Source organism: Octopus bimaculoides, chromosome 26, assembly GCF_001194135.2.
Source record: "Octopus bimaculoides isolate UCB-OBI-ISO-001 chromosome 26, ASM119413v2, whole genome shotgun sequence".
NCBI classification, from domain to species: Eukaryota; Metazoa; Mollusca; class Cephalopoda; order Octopoda; family Octopodidae; genus Octopus; species Octopus bimaculoides.
Window position 1 is genome coordinate 26,591,309 of NC_069006.1, and position 9,542 is coordinate 26,600,850.

A 9,542-nucleotide genomic window follows, 5' to 3' on the forward strand; every position below is an offset into this window, starting at 1 on the left:
ATATTTTTTTCCATCATTTAACATCCGTTTTCCACAGGAATTGGTGCTGTGTTAGGGGCCTCTGTGTGTGTGTATATGTGTATGTATATTCCTGTGTATGTATCTGTACCTTCACAAAATACTTTACTATATTCAGTTTCATTGTTTTTTTTATTTCTATTCTCATCAGTTTGATTTCCCTGTCACACATTCCAGGGTGCGTGTGTGTTGGTCTGGGCATGCACGTGAAAGTCAATGTCTAATTACACCCAATATTCGTGCATGCATTTTAATCCCAAGCTGCCAGCTTAAACAATGGCTTGAGTTAGCAGATTATATGTATATATATTTTCTTAATATTTTTCAGTATATTTTGTGCTCCATGCTAATGTGTGTGTGTCATCATCATCATTATCATCATCATTGTTCATGCTGGCATGGGTTGGACAGTTTGACCAGGGCTGGTAAGCTAGAAGGCTGCCCCAGACCCCAATTTGATTTGGCGTGGTTTCGACAGCTGGATGCCCATCCTAACACCAACCACTCCGAGAGTGTGATGGGTGCTTTTATGTGCCACTGGCACGGGTGCCATTTGTGTGACACTGGTATCTGCCACGACTGTGATTTTGCTTGGCATGGTGGGTCTTCTCAAGCACAACATAATGCCAAAGGTCTTGGTCATTGTCTCCGTGAGGCCCAACACTCAAAAGGAGCTTTTCACATGCCACCGACATCAGCCACAATTCATTGATATTCTTCGATAGTTGCCAGCCTCTCTGTCTGCCCCCAAATTAAGCTGTCTTATGATTGAAGCCAATCCAGTTATGGTCATCTTGTCTTTTTAAAGGCATTTTCCAAAACACAATTTTCAAGACGATAGTGTGTTTTGAGGGAAATGCAGTTCCTATTTCATCTAGCTCAAGTGACCACATAGAGGATGCCCTGTTAGTCTCCTGTTTTATTTTGGTTATCAGTTATTCTATCCCCATCCCCTCCACGAAACAGTGACTGTTTCATTGAGACATGTAAATAGAGAGCTTTTCTTGCCGCTGTTCATTATGAGTCTTCCATTTGTTCAACTGAGAAAACCACCAACTCCTGGCATTATAGTTAGTGGTGGCTGGGAGCATTACACAGACACTTGTGTTTGGACATCCATCCGCCACCCACCCACCAAATACATACGTACATATGTACTTATATAGTTTGAGGTGTGTTTTAAACACAGTCCTTTTGTAACTTGGATCTTTTGGGATGTTTTTTAAGAACTCTCACACACACACACACACACACTTTTCCTCTCTAATATTTACCATGATCCTATATAATAGAAATTTGAAGTCATGTATATTTACACTCATCAACTGCTGCACAAAACACATATATACACACACACACACATACACACACCAGACTCACTCGCTCCCATTCACACACACACACGTTAGATTCACTCGCCCCCATTCACATGTACACGCTCACAGACACTATTCTCACATACACACACCTTTGTTCGTTGGGGTCACCATTACCTTTACTGTTATTGTCATTATTATTATCATCATCTCCCTTTCATTCAACCTCTTTTTTCCCAGTCATCTCGCCAGGTTCGACTGTTGAACTCTGCACATTTTCTCTCTCTCCAGTTTGACCTCTTAATCCTTTCTGTTGAAGAATTTAGGTTTGAAACGTAAAAGATTTCTCCATTTTCCCTCAGTGTGAAACTAATACACCTACCTGCTTGTTGTTCCTACACCTGTCTTTGTTTTTTGTTTTCTGTTAATTTGAACTCTCTCTCTCTCTCTCTCTCTCTCTCTCTATATATATATATATATATATATATATATATATATATATATATATATATATATATGTTGTATATACAGATGTGTGTATATGTGTTTTATATATATATATATATATATACACGCACACACACACATGTACATACACACATTTATCGATAGATGTATATGGGGAAACTCCATGTTATTTTTGTCCATCTCCCTGACAAACATCTTCACAATCCCTGCGGTATTCTCCCTCCCCTGTATCTCCCACTCTTCCATCACACCCTCATACCTCTACCTGTATACAATGTGTCCCTGTGGAATCTCTTTGTCTCAGCATATCCTCCTAACACCCCTCCCTCCAATTGTGTCTGCTCACTACAGTCTCCCCCCCGCTGTCCACCTCCCACTCACCCACCCATTCACCCTGTCCAATCCTTGGTTCCTCTTCACTTGAGTCCAACCCCACCCTTATCTCATCCTCACTCTTCTCCTCTCCAAACTCTCTCCTACTGGGCTAGCCATACATCACTCCTACAACAAGACACCTATTTCTGTCCCTCTATTTCAACTCTAACCTCTCATCTGCCACAAAGCCACCCCTCCCTTAAAACTACTCTTTCCCTCACCTTCAGTTGTGGGGGTCATGTCTGGCTAGTCACTTGATGATGTCACTGTTGCTGGTGCAGAGGCACCGAGTATACTATGAATGGTTGGTTTTAGGAAAGGCATCAAAATATTGAAGCTCGAAGATAATCCATGATTAATCCAAAACAAGGTGAATAAATAAGCTTTACATTTAATAGAATAATCTGAATGCTAAAAGGGTGAAATGACTATATCTGGCTCATATATTTCTTCCTGTTTTTTGTTCAAACCAGAGAGATCTAGCCTCTCACACCTACTCTACAATGCCATTCTAAAAATAAACAATCACATCATTGAAATCTCAAAGCTATGAGATAATGCATGATTAATTCAAAACACCATGTGAATAAATAAGCATTAGGTTTAACAGAAGAATTTCAACGCTAAAAGAGTCAACACACCATATGTGGAATGAGTCTGGTACAATAAACTCATAAAAGAATATATATATTTATGAATGAACTAAGATTTTCATTGTAAACTGATATACTTCTACATTTGAAGCATCACTTTCAGACAAACAGGCCGACAACGCTCTCTAACCATCACAGACTGTCTTTTGCCAATTATTGATTACATACCAAAGCACCTGATCTATTTTTTACTTCTATTTTTAGCTGTGCTATTTTTATCTTCTCAATATAATTGGTCAGTCAATGTGTTTATAAAACTAAATATATATATATATAATGCAAATAATATATATTATTTTATATATATACACACACACATATATTTCTATTGTATTTTTAACATGTATGCATATATTGTGTATATTATATAAATATATTTCTGTATATTAGATGTGTGCATTTAGTATGTGTATATATATATATATATATATATATATATATATATATATATATAAAAAGAAGTAAAATGACAAGGAAATAAGAAATTATATCATTCCTTTGTCATTTTATTTAATTTCTTGTTACTGCTCTGTACTTGACTGACACTTTTTTTCTGGAGCATATCTATACTTGAGGTCTAACACCAGGTATTGCTGTGCCAAAATGAAATAAAATTCCATCTGACCCATGCAAACATGGAAAAGTGGACATTACAATAATGATTGTGTGTGTAAAAATGCTATATATAGTATGTAAAATAACTGTGTTTTTATTCCCTCTGAGAGAGAGAGAGAGGGAGAGAGAGACGGACAAAAGCTGTATGTTGGTTAATTTAAGATGTGTTACCTGAATTGGTTGTGTTCTTGAGCAAGACACTCTATTTCATGTTGCTCCAGTTAACTCAGCTGTAGAAATGAGTTGCAATATCACTGGTGCCAAGCAGTATCGGCCCCTTTGCCTTTCTCTTGGATAACATTCATGGTATGGAGAGGGGTGAGGCTGGTATGCATGGGCGACTGATGGTCTTCCATAAACAACCTTGCCTAGACTTGAGGCTGCCAGTCCCTTGAAGTGATGAATATAAGTTCCTGCAGCACTTTACCCAGTGTGACATCAAACTTCATTGCATAGCAAGCTTCCAAATTGTCTTCACGTCCTGACTGCACTCTGCTAAATGATCATCTGTGACAAGCAATGTATGAGGAGCATAGATGGTACAAGTGCTGGAGAAATGGGCCAGAGCAGAAGAGGCTTCTTGTAGAAGAACTACCTGACTACTCATATTTTAGAATTGTTGGGAGTGGAAGTGTTTTGGGTGGAGCTGGAAAGAGGTAAAAATAGTGGTGATGAGGTGTCAAGGTGGACCTTGAAAATATGAGGTGAGCTGGAATGAATGTCTGACAGAATCCACTTTAACAGCCATTACTGTAATCATTGCATAAACTTGTATTCATGCCAAAGGTAGCCAGACATCAAACAAGATGGATCGCAAGTAGATTTTCACAGTGTTTTGAGTACTGTGGGTGGAATTGTTATCACAGTGCAAGCCAGGCTCTATTGCCTGACCCTTATCTTCACCATGTTGAACTGCTGAGCCTAGCAGTCTTTTGATTTATGCAGAACATAAATAACGTACAATTGTTTGCTCAAGGAGTGTTGATGTGAAGATATGCTCTCTTTCTCTCTCTCTCTCTCTCTCTCTCTCTCACACACACACCATCCGCTTCCCATGCTAGCATGGGTTGGACACTAGTATAATTTCTGTATATGTGCATCTCACTCTCTTTGTGTGTGTGTGTATGTATACATACATACATACATACATACACACACACACGCAATTTGTGTCTATATGCTTGTGAAATTCAGTGCTGGGACAGTGTAGGCTCTCCTCACTGGAGATTCCACAATCACTGTTAATATTTCAACAAAAGCAGTCCACCCCTCCCACTCCCACTGCACATACACAACATACAAGACTTACAGCATTGAACTGTGGTAGCGATGCTCCAGAATGAGCCTGTTTGTGACACCTAAAATCAACTCGAAAAAAAAAAAAAAGAAAAGCCATTCATTGACTAATGTCCTGGTGGTGGTGGTGGTGGTGGTGGTGTGTGTGAATCAACTTCTACTTTTTGTGGAGTTTGATTCAAAGACTCAGCTGAGAAAATTGAGTTATGTGAAGTATTTCATTAAACTCATTCATTACACACACACACACACACTGGGAGGGGGGGGGAGAGGGAATGTTTTTATACAATTGAAATGATCCAAATACATCACACACACACACACACACACACACACACACACACACACACACACACACACTCTGATGCATCACTTGCACTGACAGACTGATAATTATTTGTTAAAGTGAGAGGAGAAATATAATGGTGGTGGCAGCATTGCAGTTGCAGTTCTGCTGCCCTGCGTTGCACTCTGCTGCACTATACTGCACTGCTCATTATGATGCATTTATTTCATTGAAATGTGTTTACGGTGTAGCAGCCTTTTTTGTAGCTTTGAAATATTGATGATCCTTCTGACACCTTTCACACACACACACACACTAGCACATGCACATACATACACACACTCATGTACAGACATGCACTCGCACACACACACACACACACACACACACACACACACACACCCAAGAGCTAGGCCTAACCATAACCGTGTGTTTAAGAAATGCCCTTTGAAATTGCATGGTTCCAGATTTATGGAAATCCTCAAATTCAACCCAGCCCCCTATTTTCAATGCTCAGAGAACCAGAACCAGCCATAGTTTTTGCAGCTGAACTTTTCAGGATTCACTGATTATTTATAAATAGAAATTCTAAAAGAATGAGGGAGATATTTGCATGACAATATTGGTGGCTTGTTTTTAGTAAAACAGTCAAAGCTGCTGATATTCTGGGGAACATTGGGGTGAGGTGGGGGGTACAAAAGGAGAACCTCTGATGTGACATTGAACAATGTTTTTTTTTTTATTAGAAGTGGTGATGGTCATCTGTTCCCCTGTTGTGTTATTAGTTATTTTAATAAAAGGCTCCAGCTGGTTTATGACTAAAAGTATTTCAACTATGGCCTTCCCATCTTGTTTGCATCTAAAACTCCTGTATTCAATTTGTTCATTTTGTTTGACAGTGATGTGTAGAATTTTAGAGAGGTTTGGTTGCTATTTTTAGCAGGTTATACGACCTCACATAGACTTCCTTGTTTGTCATATTTATATCAGTGGTTTTGTAGCAAGGAAGATCTTGTTTCTATTTCTGGTAGGTGGATGTGTATTTAGTCTCTTTTGTTGGCTTATGAAATAGAATGGTTCCAACTAGAGGCAAAGAGAGATCTTGTATCAGCCAGAGCCATAAAATCAATTGTAAAACTCATTCATAGACAATAAAGAAAAGAAAAACTGATTCCTTTCTCCTGGATGTTGTTATCTTCCTTCAACTTTAGTTTTCATTTTTTGTATTTTTATGAACAGTTTTGGCTCTTAACCCTTAACCCTGCTGTTTTTAGAATGAACACAGAATAATGTGGTTGTGGATCCTCTGTATATCTGAAGGCAGTGAGATGGCCACATCTGGAATATCTTTTACCATAAGTTTTTTTTTAATAACCCTTTAGTATTTAAACTGGCCAATCTGGCCCCAAATATTCTATCAGTTTTATTTTCAAACTGGAATACACTGTATGTGTGTGTGTGTGTGTGTGTGTGTGTGTGTTTAAGTCCCATAACTTAGTGGTTTGGCAAAAGACATTGATAGAATAAGTCTTAAACTTAAAATATAATCCTGGAGTCGATTTGTTCAACTCATACCCTTACAGGTAATGCACCAGCATGGCCGCAGTCAAATGACTGAAACAAGTAAAAAAAAAAGAGTAAACTGTGCACACACGCCCACATACATTCTCTCTCTTTCTTTCTTTCTCTTTCTCTCTCTCTCTCTTTCTTTCTCTCTCTCTCTCTTTCTTTCTCTCTCTCTCTCTCTCTTTCTTTCTCTCTCTCTCTCTCTCTCTCTCTCTCTCTCTCTCTCTCTCTCTCTCTCTCTCTCTCTCTCTCTCTCTCTCTCTCTCTCTCTCTCTCTCTCTCTCTCTCTCTCTCTCTCCCCCTCTCTCTCTCTGGAATTTTATTTGGTTTTTAAATGGTGTGTATATGTGTGAGAAATTATTGAATTGCTAATATTTCCTTTAAATTTGTTGCTAATAGCAACCCATCTGCCTTCCCCATTCCACCACTGTCAGACCACACCCCAATTACCACAGAAATAGTAGGAAATGTTACCCCAAATAACTGAAACAGCTGGGTTTTGTTTTTACCTGACTGGTTGCCCTGGTGACTGTAAACTTATCATGACTACTACCACCAGCAACAACAACAACAACAACAACAACAACAGTTCTGAAGTTTCATTTCAATAATTACTCCATTATTGAATTAGAATCTTTGGGTAGAATCTTCACCATCATCATCATCAACATATTCATCATTATCAGCATCCTTATCATTAACATATTTTTTCTTTATCATCATCATCATCATCATCATTAACATGTTCATCATAATTTTCATGATGATGATCACCATCATCATCGCCATGATTATCCTCCTCATCTTCTACACACCCTCTGTATCAACATCCTCTCAAAATGATAGTTGTTGCACTCCCCACCCCTGTCAATGTTGTCTTTGTGGAATTCCTCTCTTCTGAGTCCTTTACTTAGTCATCTTGAACTAACTCATTCCAACTGTTGTTCTCAGTTATTCTCCAAACACACACACACACACACACACCAATGTATATTTGTCTTAGTTCACCCGTTTGCTTATCCAGACTTTACCCCTGCCTCAGAAGTTGACTTATGTTATTATCCTTCACCTTTCCCTCTTATCTAGCCTCACTCATTAACCACACACTTTCCTTGTAACAACCACACCATAAGTTCTCCTCCTCCTTTAACCGTTGTCTGTGCCACATCTTGTTACAATAAAGTTGTTTAGTCCTTCACTAATGTAACTCTTCCCCACTTCTTGGAAGAGTAACTCTTCTTCTTGAGTAACTCTTACTTCTTGAGTAACTCTTCCCTACTTCTTGTCGGACAACCATTTAAGGTTATAACAACAGATTAACCTTTTGCCATTCAGATTATCCTCTCAAATCTAATCCTTATTCATTCACATTGTTTTGAATTAGTCCTGCATTATCTTGTAGTTCTGAGATTTCGATGACGTGATTGTAGATTTTTAAAATGACATTGGAGGCTAGGTGTGAGAGGCCAGTTTCAACAAATCTTGCAGAAGATGTTGGCTGGATCTGTACAGTTTAGATGCTAATGGGTCAATAATCGGTAGATGTGGAGTTCTAACTTTTTGTTTGAATCACCAAACCTGCATACACACACACACACACACACACACACACACACACATATATATAGAATGAAGGAAATGTTCTCTGTGTGGCCTGTGTGTTTTCTGTGCTCTGTTTATGTTCTGTTTCTCATTCTGTTCATGTTTTTTTGTAACGTTCTGTACCCAGATATGCATCTATATATACATGTAGATGTAGGTACGTATATATGCATATACTCACATATTATTTGTATTATATGTGTGTGTGTGTGTGTGTGTGTGTGTGTGTGTGTGTGCAGGGGTTGGACAAAATAATAGAAACACCTTAAAGTACCAGGCTTCCAAAGAATAAGTTCTGGAGTCGATTTGCTCGACTAAAAGGCGGTGCTCCAGCATGGCCGCAGTCAAATGACTGAAACAAGTAAAAGAGAATAAAAGAGAATGCCATTCAGTAACAACTTTAGCTGTGTGAATTGGTGCATTGTCACCGTGGGAGATTGCGTTTCCCTCCGGAAACAGTTCCACGACCACAGGATGAATTTGATGAATCTGATCATAGAAAATGCTTGAATAGTCTTCACTATTAAGGTGGTCATTAAGTTCAGCAGTGATTTTGGAAGCTCCACTTTTCTGATCCTTTCTAACAATTCGCATAAGAGTCCGACAGTCCCTATCTGAAAGTTTTAGTTTTCTTTTGGAGTTTTATTTCTAGAGTGATGTAAATGCTACGAAACATTGTGAAAAAACAAAAGCTCGTCTATTATAGCCAAATTCAAAGGGACAGAGGTCTTGGAGACATTATCATAGAAGGAAGAGTAGAGGGAGGGTAGATTGAGAGTCGAGCGAGGAATGCAATGGATGGACAATATGATGAGATGGTTGGACAAGGCAGCTGGAGAATTGGCTCTTAATTGGGAAGGCTTTTGTTTTGTGTGTTCGATGCCATGCAGGCATACGATACATAGCGATGATTATGAGATGTGTCTTTTTGATTCCTAAGTATTTTGTTGAATGGAAGTAGTGCATTGTCTATGTTGGTGACAATGGGGGGTGGGGTGGGGTGGAGAAGGTGGGAGAAATTCTGAAAAGTTTGAATCTGTCTTTTGATGGAACGCATTTCCATTTGGTTTTCTTTGAAGTTTAATAAAGTATTTCTGCTTCCTTTGTTGATGTGCACAGTGGATGGGTTACCTAATCAGACTGAGCCCAATATCTTAGCTCAGAGACAAATGCAGGAACTGCCCTTCCTTCTCCACTGTAATCAGGGTAAGGATTAAGAATGTTCCAGTTGATTGATTATCTATTTACAAATCAATCCAATCATTTCTTAGTTCCCCACCTCTCACTCTCTCTCTCTCCTCTCACTCTCTCTCTCTCCTCTCACTCTCTCTCCTCTCACTCTCTCTC